Source organism: Hirundo rustica, chromosome 10 (genome assembly GCF_015227805.2).
Source record: "Hirundo rustica isolate bHirRus1 chromosome 10, bHirRus1.pri.v3, whole genome shotgun sequence".
Lineage (NCBI taxonomy): Eukaryota > Metazoa > Chordata > Aves > Passeriformes > Hirundinidae > Hirundo > Hirundo rustica.
The window spans coordinates 15659056-15682045 of NC_053459.1; the positions used below are offsets into that span (position 1 = coordinate 15659056).

General features: G+C 44.9%; 1 protein-coding gene across 12 annotated transcripts in view; it reads right to left on the reverse strand.

Moving 5' to 3' along the window:
• Positions 1-22990, reverse strand: part of LPP (LIM domain containing preferred translocation partner in lipoma) — a 332936-nt gene that overhangs the window by 234224 nt on the left and 75722 nt on the right. For all 12 annotated transcript variants that reach the window (XM_040074760.2, XM_058422024.1, XM_040074753.2 and 9 more), the window contains one exon: positions 5740-5804. The gene's annotated coding sequence lies outside the window, so the exon portion shown is untranslated. The remainder of the gene's footprint in view (positions 1-5739; positions 5805-22990) is intronic.

Below are 22990 nucleotides of genomic sequence, written 5' to 3' on the forward strand. Positions count from 1 at the left end.
GAGCTCGCTGATGCGCTGCTCAAAAGTGCACTTAAATATGTGACCACACCCCTGAAAACAACTCCTTGTCACCTCTTCAGTTACCTTAGTGCAAATGTTGATGCTATTCAACAGACATGCCCAGCTGAAATTCCAAATTAGTCAGGTCCCTAGAAACACTCACAATCAGGACCATCTGATTTGGCCTTAGAAATAACTTTTTTATGATAAGACACCATAATGAATTGCCCAGAGAAGGTATGGATTCCTGGAAGTGTTCAAAACCAGGTTGGACGGGGCTTGGAACCACCCGATCTACTGCAAGATGTGCCTGCCCATCACAGGGGAGTTCAAACTAAAGCGTCTTCAAAGTTCCCTTCCAGCACAAACCTTCCTGTGATTTTCTGATTCTAAGATTTACTGTCTTGCACTGCCCACACTTCTCTTTTCTGGACTGCTGGCACACAGCTTTTGCCTTTTTAGATTTCCTCCTATTCCCATAGCTGTGCTGGGCCAGCTCCAACTCAGAAATATTGCACTTGTAAGACCTACGCAATGGTAACTGAGAGTTTTAACGAGCAGTAAGGATACATCTGAAGCCTTAGGCAATGTGGCACAAAGACATTCCGGGCAGAGGTACACGACTCTGCTACACCTGGGACTCCTGTCTGGCCTCCAGTCCTCACATTAGCATGCTGAACCCTCTGCTCCTTCCAGAGGCTGTTTTCTAAAGCACAATTATCTACATAAGCTCTCCCTTGTCTTCACCAGAAGCGCAGTTGTTTGACTAATCGGCTTTAAGGAGACTTGTGAGTTAACTAATATCAATTAATTACTCCCATTTTGCAGATAAGCAAACAAAAGAATTTTTAAAAAGTGAAGCATTCTGGTCTAAATTAATGGAAGGGAAATCAGAGAGCAAACCCTCTCCTTGACCTGGGTCCAGAGTAATCAAAGGCAACTGGGGAGAGGAGGTTGGCATCTCCAGCCCCCTGCCTCCTGCTCAAGAAGCAGCACCAGCCCTGCCCTGCACCACCAGCCCTGCCCTGGCACCACCAGCTCTTCAGCTCATTGAGGATGCACAGGCAGCCTCAAGATCTTCATTTTCCTTGTGCCCTCATGCTAAAGCTATGGGGATTAGAAATGCTACAGTATAAGCCAGCTTTTTATTACTCAAGGGACAGTTTTAGCCCAGCTGCCCCAAATGCAGTTACCCCAGAGGCATCAGCGCCACTCCACCACGCTCACAAGGGAGACGTGATCCAAACGAGGCTGTACCTAAGATTAGGTGACCAGCAAGAACACAGGCACTGACACATCCCTTCTGTCCACAAACAAAAGCATTCAGCTCTGGATTCTTCTGACCTCTAATCAGAGTGCATTCAGTCAAACAGCCCTGCCAGAATTAACAGGGAAAAGGGAGGGGAAAAGAATAAAAAAAGACTTTGTAGAGCAAAAGTACTCTTAGACACATTTGATGTAATAGTCATATGATTAACAAACTGTCATATCAAAGTTTTCTGCAAAGCAGGAACACTCTGACAGTTCATATTTTAAAAACTGACATTTTGATTCATTACTGTAAATAGCACTCTGTATTAAATATTGTGACAAGGCATACAGTGTATTTTTTGAGCTCTATAACATTTAGGAAGTACTGATTTTTTTAGCCTTTTTTTTTTTTTAAGCACGTATAATATCAAAAGCAGTTAAAGCAGAACTCGAAAAAAGCTTCTAGAGGAGAGAATCATGATTTCTGAAATAACCTACTTCTCTGCCATCATCTCAAGCACTGTTGGGAACTTAGGCCCACAAGGATCTTAATGTACTGTTTGCATAATAAAATAGGGAATTGTTTCACAGAACAAAAGAGCTATAAGGAAAGAGGCTACATTAAATAATGTAAAATTACTCACTAGCAAATCATCCTGAAGCTGGCATAAGAGGAAGAGCACTAAAAGGTGCTAAATTACCACTCAGGATATCTGAGTGCAGGTTCATAACCGAAATGAACAATACAACATCCAAATGACTGCCCAAACGTGCATCTTGCTTATCCCCTCAGTCTTCAGCCGTGTGTTTTGCGCCCTTCTGCAGCCCAGCATGGCCGTGCCCATCCCAGACAGAGGCACTCCCTCAGAGCACTCCCTCACTGCTGGGGTGGGGTGGGCAGGAAGGGCTGTCCCATCGGAGCTTCCAAGGACATCATGGGCAGGGGTCCACAGCAGGGCAGCTCCCACTGCAGAGATGCTGTGAGCCACCAGAGCCCACCAGCCAAGACAACTTAATCCCCCTACAGCTCCCTGCCTGTGGATCCTTTTCCCTGGATCACCAGTATCAGGGCAAACAGGACTGGGACCAGAAACAATACTGCCAATGTTCTGCATTTCCTGAAAAGCAACCACTCGATGGAGAAATTAAAAATAACAGCCCAAGCTAACACAAAGATCTTGCTAGAGCAGCAGAGGAAAACCAGAGGCTGCCTGGCTGTTTGCAAGTAGCTCAGGTGTTATGAGGGCTGCAGTCCTGTGCTTAGGAAAGAAAAATGGTTACCATTACCAGTGCTTGCAGGCAGCTGCAAGTGGAGCTCTGGGCTCAGTCTCCCGACAGAATGGATACGCTGTCATAAACGTGAGCCCGGAACCTACCCCAGGACATGATGAGGCTGTCACGCACCCCGAAGATGGATCACAGCACTGCTTCAGCAGGGGCTTGATCCAGCACAGCCCGCCTTTCCCCAGGAGCAGCCACACACCCCTCATGCTGGAAATCTTGTGCACGCGTCTGCATGCCAGCAAGTGTGGCAGTAGTAGTGGTCTAGCCAGACATCCAAAACATATTGGCACCACTATAATTTGTCCATTCACCAATATGTTTTCCTAAAAACGCCCATATGCTTTTCCTGCAGTTCCCATATGCTTTTGCAAAAGAGAAACAAAAACATTTTGTTAGTCGCGAGCGATTGATCGCCACATATTTCACAGGAGTCAAGTAGAAAAACAAAAACAACAACAACAAAAAATTAAGCAGTCAGCTGCTTCCCCCTCCTCCTCCTCCTCTCTGTTCACAGAGGGAACTGTGAAGAGCAGGAAAAAATTCAGCCCACAGCAAAATACACACACCGCTCATTTTTTTTTTGCACTTCAAGATATTCTAGGAATTACAGGAGGAATCTTCATTAAAAACAAGCTATCAAGGATCTGGCAGCCAGTGGCATTCCAGACAGTAATTCAGCATCGGGCGCTCGGCGCTCAGCCGGGTCCTCGCCGCAGGCAGCGCAGCCCACAGGAATCCGTGCTCCTGGAGGCACAGGTTAAACACGCCAGGGGGTGGGAGGACAGGGTGGTAAAGAGGCTACAGCCCTTCCAGTTCACAGGACAGCTCATGTGAGGCCAGGTCTATCTCTCTGTGTAGGTATAAAGCCCCCTCACACGCAGGGCTTCCCGGGGAGGTGCTGCCTTGCCAGGGCAAATCCCAAAGCAGCGAGCGGGCGAGGGGAGCGGGCAGGCTCGGTTCAGCTGGGAGCAGGCACGTGGGTGTACAAGTATGTGTGTGTCAAGGCTGGAGCATGTGGGAACCGTAGCTGCTTAGTTAAAGACTCATTAAGAAACGGCAGACCCAGGGCCAACGTTCAAAGAGAAGCAATGCAAAACATTTCTCTGGAGAAAGATTAGCGTGTGTTCTTCTTTACACAAATAAAATTAAAGAGAGACTCATAATATAGACAAATCAATTAACTTCTGAAAAGCCAAGGGCACTGCAGGCAAGAGCAGACAAGAGGGGAAAAGCTTTGTTACAGGGCCACCAAAGCAGTGCATAGGCTTTCCTCCCTGGAAAAGGAATTCAGCTATTGCTGCATGAAGTTCTGACGTTAGTCCCAGCTGCATCACGCTCATTGTTACAGGGACACAGCTGCTTCCTTCCCAACACGGCCATACACATACCTACATATCACTACAACCTATAAAGAGTTTGAAGCTGACTTTCTATATAGGCTACCCTGAACAGCACACATGCTTCTATCGCAATAAAACTTTCTGTGATGCAGTCCCATGTTCTACAGTTCTCCCACAAATTTGAGCAGGAATGCTCTTTGCAAAGCTAGCGTTTTCTTGCAATGATCTAATCTCACACTAAACCTAATGAGAGACCAGATGCAACAGGTCAAGAGCCCAATTTTTCACAGAAATGAAGCTGAAAACCCCGTCAAGAGCAGAGAAATCAATCTCTTGCACAGGACACAGAGTAAAAAAACAATTTGTCAGACACAGCTTGCTTCGCAAGATACATTTTATGATACGTTTTTGTCTTTAGAGGAGTTGTAAGCACCTGAAAATCTGACTTCACCACTGACAAATGCATTAATGTTGTTGCTCAAGTGCTGACTAGAAAGCAAAACTAATACTGTCTCATTTCATTAACATAAGGACATATTTAGCCAATATAACAATGGGCTTCTTCCTAGATTTCATATTTACAGCAACCCACTGGAATAGTTTATTAAACTTAGTCAGGAAAGCTGCCACAGAAAGAGTGAGACTAGCAGAAGAGGTACCATTAATCTTCCATGGCCCAGCAACTGGGAAGATCAGGCCTTGAACCAGATTCTATGCTCTTGCTATTAATCTCCTGTCTTCTGCTTATTAATCCCTGGTCTGTCTTTGTCTGTCAACATTTATTAATGGCCCAACTGTTTGCAGTAAACAGGATACTGAAATCTCATCTCCAGCTAGACATAATTTACCCACCAAAAAAAACCCAAAAAAAAACCACCACACAAAAATTAGACTCAAGAAGAGGGTAAATGCAAAAAGTAGGGATGAATATTGCTTATCAAAAGAGAGGAACGCAAGTGCAATTAAATTCAGTGACACAAGAGAGTGAAGATTCACTGTTCCTGATTTTGGCCTGCCACACAGACGTCTCATGGTGCTAAAGTCAGGTAACATCACAGCAAACAAAGAAGCTCCACTGGTCAAAACCACCAGGGTCTTCTCAGCAGGGCAGCACAAGCTGCTTTCTTCCCCATGTTGCCATGACTTTGCAACACCTCCAGCACCCTTCTGTCTCATGGAGCGGCACAACTGAGAGAAGTTTGAGGGCAGACCAACTGCCCTGACACTGGTCCTGTTCTGCAATCTTACCCTTCCTTCAATCAAACCACTATATCATGGGATGGGCACAAAGGACAGTTTGTGTCCTACACACAGTCCAGCAAGGGACTCCTACAATACTTTGGGGTGGTTCATCACAGTGATCCTTAAGTCACAGCTAAATATCTCCAGTAAATTTGACAGAATTGGCAATTCTGAAGAATGAATTCATTTGCTCCTCACATTAATTTCTACTTGTCCACTGAAACATAGATTCAGCTAACAATACAGCCAGCTCTCCATTACCAACTGGGAACATCTACAGCCTGCAGAGAGCCATGTCACAGATGGGGAATGAGTTCAGGTCCACAAGCAGGAAAGCTTTGTTCAAAAATGTGGTCAAAGCAACATGGCCCACAGGACCAAGCAATTGTTCCCATGCAATACTCCCAATCTGCAGGAGGGCCTGCATGTTTGCTGCTTTCCAAACTTGGACCTAGAAACAGTAAAACCACTTCAAGCCTCCTGGGCAGGCTAGCATCCCACCACTCCAGGCTTTGGAGAAATGCCCATCAGCTGCTGAAGGAGCGAACATGGTGCTGAGGTCTTCCCACTCTCCCTAAACTCAGCAGCTGGCAAAAGCCCTGCGAGTTGATCCATTCCTCACCTGGAAGCAAGGCAGTCCTGTCAGGCACCCAGTCAGACGTACAGACAGGCTCTTCCAAGGGACCTCTGTGGGTGCAAACAGAAAGGTCAGAATCAATGTTTTGCTCATCGTAAAAGCAGAAAGTAAATCAAGCTGGCTGTAACGCCTCGCCAAGAAAACAGCCCCAAAAGGGCACATAAGGCCAGCTGCCCTCCTCTACAGAGCAAACCATAGCCTTTTTTCCTCCCCTCTGACACAACTCATGTGTCAGCCTGTCCCTGTTTTGACCCATATAGGGGCTTTTCACACGCTGGCAGCACAGATTACATCTGAGCATGTGTTGGAGTAGCTGAGGTTTATTTGGAAGAGAAGCTCCTTGTTTTAAATCACTGCAGAGCTGGTGAAAGGCACTGACGCAAGGGCTGCAGGTAACAAAGCCCCTTTCAAAGCCTGACCAGACGCTCTTCTGCCTCTCATGCTTAAAGGGCCTCTTCTTCCCCAGCCTCAGCCACCGCTCAAGGCCAAGCGTGAGTCACTCCCACAGCACTGGCTTTGCTATGCGAGCATCAAGGAGCACCAAAGCTGAGATGGGATGCATTAAACACACAGCCGTTGTGGAAAGAGTCAGGGTGGGACAGCCCAAACACTACCTCTACCTCCAGCCCTGGTTTCCTTTCTGGGTGCCTCCAAAGACACCCAATTAAAGAGAAAACACAGGGTTTTTCTAAGTTACCACAAGCTTTTTTCAACCACCAGTCTTTAATACATCCAGCTTATTGATATCTGAGCTTACTCTGATGTTTTCTATTTCCTCAGTCCTGGAGAAGAAATGAGTGAGTTTAAAAAGCACTAGCGGCGATGTGTGAAAGGTCCACCTCAGCATACCCCTGTCTCCCAGCCCACATGCTCCTGGTGTCACCAGGTGACCCCCAGCTCCTCCTCACTGCATCCTCAACCCTATCTTCCTGAGATCAGCCAAGGATCAAAAGTCATTAAAGAGAAGGAGAGACACTTCTAGCCAGTTGCATATATATATATATATATATATATATATATATTTTTTTTAATTTTTTTTTTTTTTAATGAAGCCAGGCTAAAACTTATTAGCCCCACAATGAGCAGTCTTGCTCAGGAGAACCAGGTCTGGCAGGGCAGCAGCTTTGCCCTCCTGGTCTGTGGTAAAGGAAGAGCAGCAGAATTTCATCAGTTGCTTCAGGTCCACAGTGAAGCGCAAAAAGCAGAGAAAAATTTGCCGAGAACCTGCCCACACAGACACTGGATATTCTTTTCATATTTGCCATGACAAAAAATTCACGTTAACATTTTTGCAAGCACTGTAAGCCTGTATCAAGTATCAGCAAAGAGGCAGACAGGTGTTCTGACCACAGAGGAGACAGCATATGCAAACAGTTTGGAATTTATTACTATTATTTTTTAAAGGGAGAAGCAAATCCCAGAGATTTTTCTGTGCATGATACATTTTCTGCTCCCTGTTTGATGTTGCTTTCAGACTTCAGACTTCAAATAGCTAACACTAACCTATGTCTCAAGCCTGCTTTAAACTGATGTGCGTTATGTGACCAGAAATGAATGCATGGTGAATCACTTATGCCACACACAGTGGGGGCGATGAGCAGTGGTCCGTGTCTCCTGACTGCTGCATGGACATGGATAAGGTGGGGGAAAGGAGATCCCAGCTCTCCCTACAGCAGAGCCAGATAACTCAGCATAGTGCCTTTTGCATTTTTGGAGCTGAGAGCACAAGCTCCAGGTCAACAGCCCAACCACAAGCCAGAGAGAACAACCCAAGCACTGACATTTTCGGCAAAGCGTGGAGAGAGATACATAATCTGCACAGGCTGCACTTCCACTCTCTCTTGCCTGCCTTTAGGAGATGTTTAAGAGAAGCTGCATTTGAATTAGCAGCCCCAGCCAAGGGAATCTGATCTTGACAGCAAGGGAAAGGGAGCAACCCAAAGTTACAGACTTCAGGCTATGTGGGTCCCAACTCTTTGCTTCTCTGCTGACATTACTGCTTCCAGAAATTAAATCAAAACCCCACTTAACTTCACAGAGGTTGCAATTTGCATCTAAAGCACTGCCTAAGCCTCAGTTGTAATAAACAAATACAGCTCCACTGAAATCCAAGGAGTTATTCTGAGTTTGTCTGGTTACAGATCTGCAGAGCCATAAACATTACAGCTCATCCAACCTCCAGCTAAGTATCTTCTAATAGAAGACCATTATCCTTGTCAGATGGATAGGGATAACTTATTTAAAGCACTCTTGAATAGTCATTAGGATCGTTGGGTTTTGGTGGTTATATTTCAAGAATTAAACCCCAGCAGCTATTAAACACTGGAACAAGGCATGTTAACAGTCCACAAACAGAGCTGGAGTGGAAATATAAGTATGGTTTGGGATTTTTATTAGGAAATTGGTAAAATAGGGAGAAGAAAGAAAATACAAAAACTAAACTGAGCCATGCATACACACTGAGAAATCAACCACATTATTTGACAGGTAATAAATGAAAAAGAAACACAGGGAAGAAGGAAGCAAAAGCATGCAATTCTGTCCTCCTTCCGAGCCTTATTAATATTTTGAGTATAGTGCATAGACAAGATGTTGTGCAGCCATGGAAATACAGATACATTTTGCTGGCTGTCACTGACCTCAGGATGGACTCCACTCCCTGGAGCCCTCCTCATCTCCTTGTAATAAACCATCCCAGGGGCAAACCTGTGCTAGCCGCACTCCCCAGGAGCAGAGCAGCACTCCTGACCAGTTTTACAGATCTCTGTCCAGGGATGAACACCACTACACCCATGCAATGGACACACTATTGTCTCCTTTAAACCATCTCACCAAATGAACTGCTTCCCTCCAGCAAAAGGCCACTTCATCTGCTGTAACTAACCTCCTGTTCAGATTCCTGTCTTGCCACAGCTTTGCTGATAAAGGAGAGCTCTATTTCGTCTGAGTTTTTTCACTTCTCCCAACCCAATTACGTTGCCAAGAATCAATTAACAACCAAGCCTAAGACAAGGAGAAATGGAGGAGTCTTGCTTCATGCTTTACAGAAAATACACGAACATCCCAGGCCCTGCCACAGGATTCAGGTGCCAACTATGAAAGGCCATCAACACCTCACCACAAAGAAGTCCCTTTTAGCAGCTCCTCAACCTGCCTTCTGAAGGGTCAAGCCCCGGAGAGGGGCAGCAGGGAACATTTGAGACATTTCCTTATCTGACTTTCATTTTATTCATCTATCACTCAAGGCAGGGAAGTACTCTGATCCACACATGTCCGTGCATGGATCTGAAGGCAGCGTGTCAGGCAAGGCCGTGGCACCGTGAGGTCCTGTGCTAGGAGTGTAACGAGGACACCGTGGGGCCAGCCCCTACCTCACTGCCTGTGGGCTGTAGCGTGGCAGCAGATGGGGGCCACACATCTGGACTGGCACATCACCACACTTGCAGGTATGGCTGTCACACCCACACAGGTGCCTGCAATGGCCACAGCTCTCTCCTGGCTCAAAAGGGAAAGGGCAGAGAGTAACACAGACACTCCACACACACCCACCGTCAGTGTGTGCACAGGGCTGCTGGGAGACAAGCTTATTTAGAGCTCCACAGAGTGCACTCCATCGTAATTCCCTCCTTCTCTTCCAGCCCTGAGTGCAGCCTTAAAAATCCATAGCTCCAGACAGCTAGCCCACACACTGCTATTCCAGCTCAGCGGGGAGAGGATGAGCTCAATTTTGCCAGTCAAATTGGAAGGAATAAAAAAAAAATTTAGTAGTAGTATTTTGTTAAAACTGAAGAAGCACGCCCCCATTAAATCAAAGACAAAACAGAAGAAATGATACGGAGAAGCAGTCCCTGCTATAGCTTCCATGGCCGAGGGTTGTTTCCAGTTGCAGCCAAAGCTTGGGTAGCTCAGGGGCAGAAGGAGAGCCATCACAGCCTGCCAGCGTCACACAACATGGCACTGTCCTCCTGTACCAAAGTGCCACTGAACCCTGGCAGCAGCTCATCTGGGAGAGGGTGTTTGGACACGCTGCTCATGGCCCCCCAGCCCTGTTTCTGAGCTGCATCTGCAGGGGCAAACATCTGAGACAACAACCACACGCATTCCTCCTGCACTGCAAATCAATAGCCACAAGCACCCAGCACATCCAGTACCCAAGGAGGAAGTGGCTGCCAGCCCCTCACCCAAGCCCCTGTTACACACAGTGGGCAGGTTTGGTCCTTGCTTGAAAAGGACCCTCTCTGCACCAGCCAATGTTGGAGCTTCCCAGAGAGACCAAAGAGAAAGTCAGGCATAGCTCAAATAAGCACCTGGATCTACAAACAACAGATTAAATTCTCAAGCTACAAAACTATGTTTTAGCAAAAGTGCAATTGAACTCCATGTACTTGTTACATTTCTAAATATACTCTGGTTGTCAAGACAACAAAGAGACTGATGGATCTCTAAAGTGTACTGTATCCACTTAATTGTCAGCATTTCAAACTGACTCAAGGAGGGAAAAAAACTGCTGCGTGATAAGTCTAATTGTCATGGTTACCACTGGCTAACCCCATAATAAAAATATATATACATTTTGGCTAAATGTGCCAAGCCATGTGAGGAGCAGATGGGAGACATTCTCATTACTGCAACAGCCTCCACTGGAAAACTAAACTTGAGGAAAGATGCGAGAGACTTTACAGAGATCTCAGACACAACAGACACTGTGGGCTGCATCTTCCCAGTCGTTTGGCAGCAGTTCCTCGGGCTTTTCCGCTGTGCTGATCTGCCCCAAGCGTGCTGGGACAACCCACAGGGCTGGGGCTGCCTCACTTGTGAACATTCTGGTTTGGGGATCTCATCCCTCACCAAAGAAGGCCTGAGAGGTGAGTTGTTACTCCTTAAAAGCCTCTGACAACATCTGATGTGCAACCACCTGGGCTTTGCACTCCCACCCTCAGCCCCTTGCTCTCCTCTCTCCTGATGGCAATACCCAAGCCCAAGGGAATGGCTGCGCCAGGAGGCTGCTTCAGCTGGGATCTTCTGCTCCCACACTGTTAACAGCTAAACCGAGGGCTATGTCCAGGCTTGGGGATGAGAAAACAAGCAGAAAGAAACAGGCCACTACTGCAAATACACCAGCCTGAGGCTGAGCTGGGAAGCATCAATGACCCCCCAGCCAGCCTGTGCAACCCATCTGATAAGTGTGATTCAGCAGTGCGAAGAGCCCCGCTACACACATGAGGTCCCCCCTGAAAGGGATGCTTTCCAAAAAGAAGCCTTAAACTCTGGCTTTTGACATGGATCACTTCCAAAATAACATCTGAGTTATACACCTGGATATACGACGATTGTGGCTTTCCTTCACTGATCAGAACTCCTTCCCTACACTCAGTATTCGCTTTTCCTTCATTAAACCAAAGTTAAAGTTGCAGGAGAAAGGCATCAGTGTCCTCCAGGTATGAGAATCAATGGAAAATAATTTCCATTCACCTGGTGAGCACTGACTTAAGATTTGGACTCAATGAGCCTTGTGGGTCCCTTCCAAACCAAAATATTCTGTGATTTCAGTGAAAGGGGAGGTTTCCAATTAGTCTGAAGCTTACCCAACATTTTTGACAGAAGCCATCTCAAAGTTGAATCATCCTTAAAATCTCCTCTAAACTGTTGCACTCCTTCACACAGATAAAAACTCTGCATATCTGCTGTCAGACACTTTCAGGGAAACCATAAGGTGTTGCCTAAAACCATCTCCAAGAGAGCCACAAAGTAAAAACTGGTTGGAAAACACTGCTTAAGAGAAACGCCACTTTCCAGGCGCCTCAAGCAACACATCTGAGTTCGTGATATTCTCCTTGGAGCTTGCCCCTGCTCATTACCAAGATGAACAATTTCTGAATTCCAAATATGAGATTCTCGGTGATGTAAAATGAACTTTCATGCCTACCAGTGCAGTCAGTGTGTGGTTCACCTCTTGTGCTGCTTCACAGAGTGGTCTGTGCGTGGAGAGGGGCAGTGAATGTCAAAACAGAAGTAGCACAGAAGAGTCATCTCTGGGGCTTGTGTGAGAATTGCTTCAAATAGTACTTAAATTAAGATTAAAATAGTCTCGGGCACAAAGAAGCTGTGGTCTAATGAAAGTCAAAGGGACCTAGAGGCAACTGTTTTTTACAAGTATTCGGGTGCACCCAAGCCAATGCAGCATCAGCATTTTGTCCCTAGATAATTTCAAAATGAAGCCATTACCCATAAGGAACTTCAAAGAGATTACAGTCCTGAAAGCTGCATCCAGATCTTAACTGAGCTGAAATCCCTAACAACCAGAAGCTTAAAATCATGCTTCTATTTCAACACCATGCAGGTGCAGGAACCTAAGTTTGGTTTTCCTGTTACTGAAAGTGCTCGCCTAAGGCACCTTGCTTTTACAGTTATGGCTTTGGGACAACTGTTACATTCTGTACCAATAAAATATGTGCTCTCTGGAGCAAACTCCCCAGGATGACTCCTTTGCTTTGGCACAAATGGACTCATTTGGTTTAGATAAAAGGATGTTCCCTTACATCATTTTAATTTGATTTTTTTTTTTTTGTAAGATAAACAGTTAATTTTGCTAAACGAGTTTTCTGTTGCCATGACTCCACTGCAGACAAACACAAAGCCATCAAGCTCCTTTTCCTTGGGCACTGTTTTTTTTAAACAGGTATTTGATCATCTTGATTCTCTTGCTTCTTTTCTCAACATCTGGATTCCCAGCAATATCCCGCAGTCAGATAGATACATAATGGCCATAGATACTCAGTAAATTACAGAGATATTCCTGCACATACTCATCCCCTCACAATCCACTTCTACCAGCTGTGCCAATGCACCCTCTGTGACTCCACGAGCAGAGCAGCACTGCCTGCAACAGCAGGCAGCAAATCTCTCCAAATGAAACCCTAAATTTATGGGATTAGACCCTGAAAATCATAATTCCCATGTTCCCACCAAGGGCCAGCCAGCAGGTGTCTACCCACCATCAAGCCAGTCTGTTGCCCAGGATTTTGCCCCAGTCCAAAACCAGAAGCCCAAAGTCCTTCCCAATGCCTCAGTTTCTCTGGCGGATAAGAAAGTGTGCACATGCATCATCTGCCTCCATGGGGTGTTACAACATTGGCTGAGTTAATATTCATGGAGTACACTGGGGATTAAGAGTATTATAGACTTTACTGAGGGAGAGAGCTTTTTCTTTTCTAATGTTTGCACTGAATAGACAGACTAAGTAGAAACAGCATTTGTAGCCTACAGCCATTATCCTAGTAAATGGCTTATTACAGCATGCAGCCTACCAGCTCACCTCCAACCAGTCTTGCTTAAATGCATGTAGGTGGAAGTGCTGCTCATTCCAAAGAACTTTCTTTTTCACTGTCTCTGTCTGATGGAGACTCTGGATAGCTGGGCTCGCAAGACAGGGCTTAGGATATAAATATTTCAGTATGAGCTTGTTGTTCAGTACCTATTTACGGCAATCACAGAACAATTAATTACCTCCCATCTAAGACTAATTCCCGTCTCTCCCAAAAAAGGGGGGGGGGGGGGGAGTTTTGTCCCAAGACTTTCAATTTCCTGATGAGTCACAGCAGACACACTACAATAAGCTCAATACTTCAATCAGACTGTTTCTTACCCAGATATATTCAATACATTACTAAGATGTGGAGTGCGCTATTTTAAGGACTGATTTCAGGCATTGTATGCATAATGCTTTCTCATCCAAACACGCGCTTTCTCCTGGATGAGACAGATGTACATCCTACACCACCATCCCTTCTGCCCCCCTAGATCCTGTAGGTAAATAAACACTGCAAAAACAGAAAGTTAAGAATTGCACATTTGGTGCACTGATTTCTGTAACATGCAGCCCTCTCTCCCACTTTGCTAGTTCATTCCCTGCCCTTTGGCAACAAAGTAACTTCTGTGACAGCAGCATCTGACAAGAAGAAAACATTCGCAGACTGCGCCGGTTGCAACAAGTCCACAGCATCTTGCTTTCTTCATTCTGGGGCCAAGAATCATACATTTCTTGTTCTGCCCCAAGGAGAAACACTGCATCCCTGTACAAATCCTCATTTGTCCCCAGTTCCCACATTACCCACTCACAAGCTCCTAGGCTGCATCAGGCAGGCAGGAGACTTTGCCCAACCTCCAGCAACACAGGTTACAGGGATCAGCAGGTGCTCTGTGGTCCTCATTATCTACTTAATTTAACAGACTTAGATATAATTTATTGTGTCACTTGGGCCGTTGTTCCTAGCTGGGCCATTTGAGCCTACAAGAGGGTGCACTCAGCCTCAGCCTGACCACAGCCAGCTGAGGAAACTGCCTCATCCAAGCAGACCATGAAGAGCAGAGCCATGGTCACATCTCCCCAGACCATGCACATGCCTAGGTTCCCACAAGAAATGCAGTTAAAAGCTCCCAGACACCAATAGCTGCCTAAAAAGATGAGTGGCTGTGATGACAAATAGATTAAAGAACATAATGTTTGGGTACAGGTGACAGACAGCTGTGCTGCTGGTTGTACAGCTGCTGCTGCGCCATCAAGGACATCAGCTGCTCTAAGAGCAGCCACAGCATGGACACCACCTCAAGACTACCCCTGTGCTAATTGCTAACAACAATTTTCCCCCTGGCACAACTGGACTGTGCAAGCAGTTTCTGCACAAACAGCAGCAGTGCCAGTTTCTGCCAAGCCCATGCTAATTGCAAGTGATTCCAGCTCAAATGCTCTTAAGTCAGAAAGTATTTAGGTGACGTGTAACCAAGGTCTCACACCTGTCTCACCAGCTCTGCTGTGGTAAATGAACTATCAGCTATGAAATGAAACATCAGCTATGAAGATCTGTCACAGTCTCTTCTCTTTTTTTTTGTACTTGGAAAAACTTTCTCATAAATTCTTATTTTATGCCAACAAAAGTGCAGAACATTTTTGATCCTCGCAATGCCCTCGGCCCATTGATGTAATTGAACTGTCACAGCAGTACAAAGGACGTGGTCGCCAGAATTCCATTCAAGGCAGCAGATCCTCCAAGGCTCAGCAGGCTCCTCAGGTGCTACTTTAAAAGTGTCAATGCCTCCTCATTTATCTCAAAACCTGAGAGCACCTTAGGAACATTCAAACAGTTTCACAAACTCTGTGAAAATGAAAAGGGTGATTGGGGAAGGGTCATTTCACCTGCCCAAGCCCATCTTGGAAGGACCAAGAAAAGAAATTAACTGAGCTGTGTTTTAAGTTTAAAACATGGTAAATATCCTCTTGAGTAGGCTCAGCTAGGTCACTTTAACTAAGGTGAAAATATTCACCTATATTTTATTGATTTCCATTAAATACACCATTATCTCAGTCTGGGTTTTTATTGGACAGGCACCAGGCTCCACAAGATCGACAGTGACATTCACTTTGAGCTGCAGGTGACAGAGCAACACAACCCTGAATACACACAAGTTCCCAGCTGGAATCTCAGCATCTCTTCTCCCCATTTTTTCAGTACCTGTGCTAAAGCTTCTTGAAGAAGTTTGCACTGGGCTATCCAGTTCTAACCAGAACAGAAACATCACTACACTATGCAGTTTTCATCTCCTCTGGATGGCAACCAGCTCCTTTGGAGAAATAGCAGGCAGGAGCAGAGACCACAAGCTGATGGCTTTGGCCATGCTGCAGAAGGTGCCTGTGGAGTCACTGCCCCAAAACTAGGGCCAGTAACTTTCCTAAAACCAGTGTTATGAATAAAGAGAAAATACAGGACCACAAAAAAAAAAAAAAAAAATCCTACACTTAAAAGGGATCACAAATGATTTTTTTTCTTTTTTTTTGGAGAACAATGCTAGGAGCACATGGTCTGCAGCCTAAAGAGAGAACTGAGGAGGTTCATGCTCACCTGATATTCTTAAAATATACAAGACCAGGATTCTCCTACAGCAGGCAAGTCTACATGTCTTCCTGAAAAGCCATTTGGAAAGTTTCTAAATGCAGTAGGAGAAAAATAATCCTGCTTGGTCCACGCCTGTTTCTCCCTCTCCCCCCATTAGCGCAGGGGGAGAAGGTTGGCTTAGAGCAATACAACGCTTCAAATTTGAATATGAATCACTCCTCTGGTGAGAAAACAAAACAGAAGCCCATTTCATATGAGCCTTATCTGAAGATATAATGAAAACCAACACATATAACAGAAGCAATTGAAACAAAACATGGGGAAAATACTGCCTCAGACAAACAAACAACACTTTCCATTCTAGAAGATCCCAAAGTGCTTTACAAACTCATAGAGCCAGGAATAATTTCATCTTCCACTGAAACATGGCTATCTCTGGATGGGTACTCAGCACCATGCTTTAGTTCATGATGGAGGGAAGAATGTCATCAAGCAGGAAGCGTGAGAGTTCAGGACAGCATGACCTTCCAGTGGGAACTGCACCATTCTTCTGGAAAGTGGAAGTTTGGTTTGATTTTGATTCTTACAATTCAGAGAGCCGCCATGTGGGGCAAGCACCTGAACATGCACAAGATGTTGTATTTAAAATTTAAGTGTCTGGATGTATAAAGACGGAAATCCAACTCATGCATGCTGATATTCTCCAGCTTCTGACTCAAAAGCAAGAAAACAGCAGCTAGGTAGAGGATTAAAATTTCTGAACCTGGGAATTATGAATTAATTTCTTATCATCTCACAAAGCTGAAGGGTCAGGATTTCCACCCCCTGGTTCAGCCACTCTCTCTAGATGGAGTTTAGAGTAAAATGCTTCTCCTCTTCCCGGCTCCCCTCCAACAGGCACAGAAATATTCAACGCTCTTAGGAACAGGCTGGAAGCAAGAACAGCATTGCCAGTCACCACTGCTAATGAATGCCAGTCTTGTGCTTCAGCTGTCCTGAAACATTGACAGAAACACCATCTCCACCCTCTCTCCTTTGCCCCTTGGCTCTTCCCATCCACCTGCTGTGACTGTGGTTCATCTCACTGACAGTCATGGCCTGCTGTCACAGCGCTGGCCAACAGAGAACTGCTCTGAACTGAGGCTTTCCTCCTGCTACTGAAACATCAACAAACAAGAAGTCCTTCAAGGGTAGGGTACCTGGGCAAGTGATCTACACATTTCCAAAGCTAAATGTTTACTTCTCCTCCTGGCAGCATCTGGAAGCTTGCGGACTATTTATCTGCATCTTAGAAACAGCTATTTAGTCCTGCAAACACGTCAACAATTCACCTTGACTCAAAAGGATGATTTGCTGAGCTCTGAGGAAACAATGAAAAAAAATCATCTTTTTCTTACTTTTTTTGCCAAACGTCTGTTAAAGCTTTTTTGAAAGGCATTTACCTAATCTCTTCCCACATTACATTATATATACAGCTGCTATTCCAGAAAGAAAACAAAAAAAACCTTGGTGCACAAATGCAAACAAATCTGGTTTCGGCCTGATCTGCCTAAACCAAAAGCCAACTTCCTCTTCTACTGGCTCAGGAGCAGAGACCCAAAGCCAGATAGTTCCTAAGATTTCTGAGGGGCTGACTTTGGTTTGAGTTTGTCTTCAGTACCTTGGGACTGCCTGACAATCCAAGAGAAAACACCCTTAAAATGAACATGAATTTGAACACCAATTTGAAAAACTACTACTAAGCCATTTTTCTCTGTAGCAGTAGCACCTCTCCAGCCATGCCATCATATTCTTGGCAGCTGGGAGACTTGTCCTCATCTTGACTTAAGGAGACCTAATTAATTTTGGTTTTGTTGGGGAGGGGAAAAAAAAAAATCAACAAATAAGAAAGGAAAATTACAATGCGCTTAGCATGCCATACAGGTAAAGGGAATTGCCAGGAGATTCAGGTAAAAAAAAATCATCACTGATTCATCAAACAAGTCATTTAAATGTCTTAAGAACAAGCTATTAAGAGAAGTTGCTCTTCCTCTCCACCTTTTATTATTAGCTACTGCTGGAAGCGATCTTTTCCGCAAATCTCAAGACCATTTTGAAGTGCTGGAGATTTTAGGAAGTGAAAAGTAGTTCTCAAAATGAACTAAACTGCTTCAAATATCTTCTATTAAAGGTTGCATCGTGTTTCTTTCTCTCACCATTGGGTATTTCGGATGCACCACCCACTAAAAAAAAAAAAAAAAAAAAAAAAAAAGCATTTCTAGTTGAGGGTCCAGGCTGGATGGAGCTTTTAACAATCTGATCTAGTGGAAAGCGTCCCTGCTCAGGGAAGGGCTGGAAGATGATCTTTAAGGCTCCTTCGAATACAAACCATTCCATGAGAGTCTCAAATCTGGTGATACAGGTGCTTTTAAGTTGTAGAAACTGAGCGAGAGTGAAGTTACTGAAAGAAGGGAAAGAAAAGATATCCAGTGCCACTGGAGAAAGCCACCTCCAAAAGCCCAGGAGAAGCAAGGATCCCCTTGTGTCAGCTCTGCCACAGCTTCGAGAAGGGCTCTGTCAGGGAGCTGGCACTGCCTGCAGCCAGCAGACTCCAGAATCTGCTCCGCCTGGCAGAGGAGTAGGAGGTGAGACTGCTGGCAGGAGCAGGAGGAGCAGCCGGGCTGGTGGAGATCATAAATGGAGGAGTGTTGTAAAACACGGAGGTGAGCACAGACTGACGCTCACCTTCGCAGCTCCCCCCCAGGAAAGCATGGCTCATCAGGCTCTCACAGCTTCGAAACACACCCAGATTTCGCTGGATCAATCCAGGAACCTCATTCCCACGCGTGTTTGTTCTCACGCAGGCACGGCAAGGTTTTAACCACACACATTTTGCACAAGTCCCGCAGGCCCAAACTTTCGGGTTACTCAGGAAACTTGGTCTTAAATGGGATTGTAAACCAAAGGAAAGATTACAGATAAAGGCAACAACCACAAAGAACTGCAGAGCAATTTGGGTTAGAAGGGAGCTTTAAAGCACTCCAGCACTGAGGTACTCCAAAAAGAGGGCCTTTTCTTAAAACAGGACTTACTTAAAAGGATTGCACCAACAGATCTTCCAAAACTGATTTAATGACGTGAAAATATGGGCTAGGTTCCCTCCGTTTAATATCACTCCCGAGTAGAAAGTTCTCATCAAAGCCATAACATACTCAGTTCCAGTAGAACAATTAAGTGACATTAGGTAGGCAGTTGTGACTCTCAGAAATAAATGACCTTGCTATTTACCACTATGTGCTATGTCTTTAAAAGTTTCCAAAAGTAATGGGCTGTTTCTGTATGTACTGGAATATTCAAGAGCATTTCATATCGTTTCCCTTATCAAGAAAAGAGCAATTAGATCAATAATGAAACAGGAGAGCTCCCTTTTACTTTCTGCGGTTTGCAAAGAGGTTCATGTTTCTGTGTGAGCACAGATCCTGTTTTAGTGATGTGAAAGTGTGTGGTTTGTGTGATACTCAGTTTCTTCTAATATTCGAGTTTCTGTTGTTATCTACCTACAATTTACAGTAAAGCATCTTTTATTCTCACGCCTTTCAATCTCAAAATTAGATCAATTTTCCCAACAAGATTTTACTACCCGTGCAAACCTTTAACAAATACTGGAAAACTTGATGACAAGACACTCCTCATTAATACAGCATGAAACCACCCACGATATTACTATTGCTACCAAATCTACCTATATATGCGTCAGTCTATACAGACACAAGGCAGCAAACACAAACCTTAGTTTGGGGAAAAGGACTATTTATATGTTTGGAAAAGCAAGCAGAATTCCATTGAAATTCATGCTGACAGGCCCAAGGCACAACATGCAGTGGGTAAAGATTACTAAGCAATACTTGAACCAGTGTGTATACATCACTATTGCGCTATTTGTTGTGATTAGATTGCTACTATTTTCAAAAGATTTCAAAATATTTAAAATTTGCCCCTGCCTCTGCAAAGCACAAATCTAATTTTAGCAAAAATTTCTGAGGAACTCTGCAAATGGGAAGACTCTGCAATTACTGGGGATGGGTAATCTACTGGCTCTAGTATCAAACTAAGCCATTTATAGCATTCTGGCCTCTCCACAACGGACGAGAACACTGATATTTTAGCCAGAAATGTTTACTTCCAGAGAGTTGTTTCTGGCCGTGTGCTCTACTCCACAATCTTTGACTGTGATCTCCCCGTGGCTCTCAAAGAAATGTATCTTTGTCAAATATACTGCAGGTCCTAAAGAGAAAATTATCCTGCTGCTATAGCATAAACACCAATTCAACAACAAAAATCTAAAACCAACTAGAATACTATACATTTCTGAAGAAGTAAAGTAAATCAGCAAAAGCAAGGTTTTCAACCCTGTGTTGACATCTGGTCAGCTCTACAGTCTGAATTTACTAAATGCACACACTAAAGAGTCTCCACTTCTCAGTGATGCCCCATTCTGGGACAGCCTCAGTCTGCATACAAATATTGTTAATGGTCATAGAATTATCATGGCCTATCTGGCATTAATTTAATAATGATGGCATTAGACTGCACTACCCAGTCACCCAGGTGCCTCAGCTTAGATTAGTTCAGGCAAGACAAGACACAAATGTTCAAACTCCTTGATGCATCTTGCACCCACCCAGGGAGGACTTGGCTTTCAGCCAGACTGCATAAATCCTGGTGGGATTAGTCGGTGTTCAAGGGACTCCTTTATGGGATAAGTAAGGAGGTCAAGTGCTGAGATCTATAAAAAAGGACATGACGGGTGTATATAATCCCCCACGAGATACATCTCAGTGACCCTTTACAGTCAGGAACAGGGATGACTAAATGCACACAAGCAAAAACCACTCTAACCAAGGCCATGGAAATTAAACTGGCAAATGTACCATTTATCATGCCATCTTAACATGAAATGAATGTATCTAACTAGATCACCAAACATGCCAAAAAAGACACGTTTGGAAGTGATGCACAGAGGGGACCATGAGACTACTGCTTACCTGGCTACAGCTGCAGCAGAACTGCTGAAACCTTCATGTCTCCCTGCAGACAACCCTGGTGCTCTTGGGAAATACCCGCAGCTAAACCTGGACTATCACAAGACTCTTTAAGACATCCTCAACTATTTGGGCAATGCTCAATAAAACTAAGGTATACCACACTCTGCTGTAAAAGTGCCCCAGCTAGGTGTTGCCACCATGGGTAGGTGCAGGTCACGAAGTGCTGTTCAACCAAAACATTTAAAGTAAGGGAGAGCAAGCCAAAAATATTCTTCTCAATCACGGTCACAATTGATCATGGTGACCATGGAGCTCAAGCACGCCAAATTTCAAAGGCACTTGGTTTCCCCGCTGCTATATTTTCATGCAGGAGACCTGACTGCATCCTGCATCCCTCCAGCCTAAGGTATTCCTCAAATTTGACATTGTGGGATCTGTCTTTGGAATACAGGTAAACCCGGATTTGACATGGCAAACAGACCATGGAAACAGCTTTGTTTATTTTAACATGAACTCTTGACACCCCTTAAGAGAGTCGTCAACTGCCTTACCCTTCACCAAAACACCAGAAATGAGCTCAAGCTCTGCAGCAAAACCCAATGCTGGGAATGGCTCCAAACACCTCTCTGGAAACTAGCATGATAAAACTTCTGCTGAAGTCACAGGGCTATCAGGAAGTGGGACCCATCTCAAACCAACCACAAGCTCCTCGCCAACAGATTCCCATCAGCAGCACAGCACCAATCACTGCCCTCATCTGGGCGCTTGGCCATGAGAGAATGTTGGAAAAGCCTCTTCCGTTTTTCTTCTCCCTCGGACAAGTTCACGAGTCACCACCACTGGAGATTAACTGCCTTCCCTCATCAATCCACCTGAGTAGGATTTGGACCACTGACAAGATTTCTCCTCATCCTCCAGACCAGCTTGTGCAACGCCTCCCCATCCCAACACTAACAGAGTTTGTCCCTGGCTCTGAGTGACCTTGGCACAAACAGCAATTCTTGTCTCTCTAAGCAAGAATTTGGGAAAGCAGCCTTTATTGGACAGGTATGTCTGGCTGAGATTTGTGATCAGATGCAATGCACGGTACAGTGTGTGACCTGGAGAGATATTACCATCAGCTAACAGCAGCACAGATTTCTTTTTTCCCTGTCCCTCATTAGCCTCAGAAGCCGGCCTTGCCAGCAGCAGTCGTGCAAGCCGAGACAACAAAGCACATTAATGATGGGCCCCATCATGTTCCATATTAATTACTGTAGCTAGTAGTAAACTGTTGGTTATAAATCATATTTTGATAACCTGCCCTTTCTTTGACAAGCGAGCTCCAGTGTTTAATGTTGCACTTAATCCTCAGATAATACCCCAGGAGTCCTCACTGTGCCCAGCAACAAATCAAAGCAACCTTCAAAAGGCTGGCACGGGTCCCCTTCTCCTACACTCCCCAACCTGAAACTATCCCATTGCATCAGCTTTGCTATAGGTCAGCTCTAAAGGCTGAGTTGCCAAAACCAGCAGCACACTCAGTTCTCCAGTGTCCACAGGGCTGCCCCAGCACTTCCCTGGACCGGCAAAAGCCATGTACGTGTTATACACGCATCCCAGCCTTCCAGAAATGCTGCGCTATCACAGCGCCCTGCAGGCTAAAACAGCAGGGTAGCAATTCCCAGAATATCCCCACATTCAGAAGAGAGCAGGATTACTCCTACCTAGGACCGAAACAGTCAACTAAAATCTACCCAAAGCCATCATATTCTTATTTTTATTTCTTTTTAATTCAGTGACATTTAGCGAGTGGAACAGCTGTTAGCAAAGGTCTGGGAGAGGTGGAATCCCATTTTCTATATAAAGAGTTGTGTTTTGGAGGAAACTGCAATTTGACAAAAATACCTATTTAGCAAAGTACATTTTAAAAAGTGGAAAAATATGCTCTGCTTTCTCTATGGTAGCAAAAGATCCACCATGGCTCATGAAAATGAGCCCAGGTCTTAGGAACAAAGCTATTATTTTGCAATGTACATCCATGAAAATAAGGAGGAGGAATGTGGCCTCTAAGAAGCAGCATTGGGAGAGACCCTTATTTGTCTCAGCCAGATGTGCCCATCACCTCCTACTACCATCAAAACACATGAAAAAACTCATCTTGGGCTTCCCACAGAGCTGCTCCAGCTTCAGGAAGAGCTGGGCAAGCCTGACATAGTCAGCACCCTCCTTTATTTTACTCTGAAGGCACAACACCACACCAAGCAAGAACAAGATATTGCACTTGCAATTTACAGTGCTAGAATCCTAGCAGCTCAGTAAGAGAATCAGCAGTGGTAACCA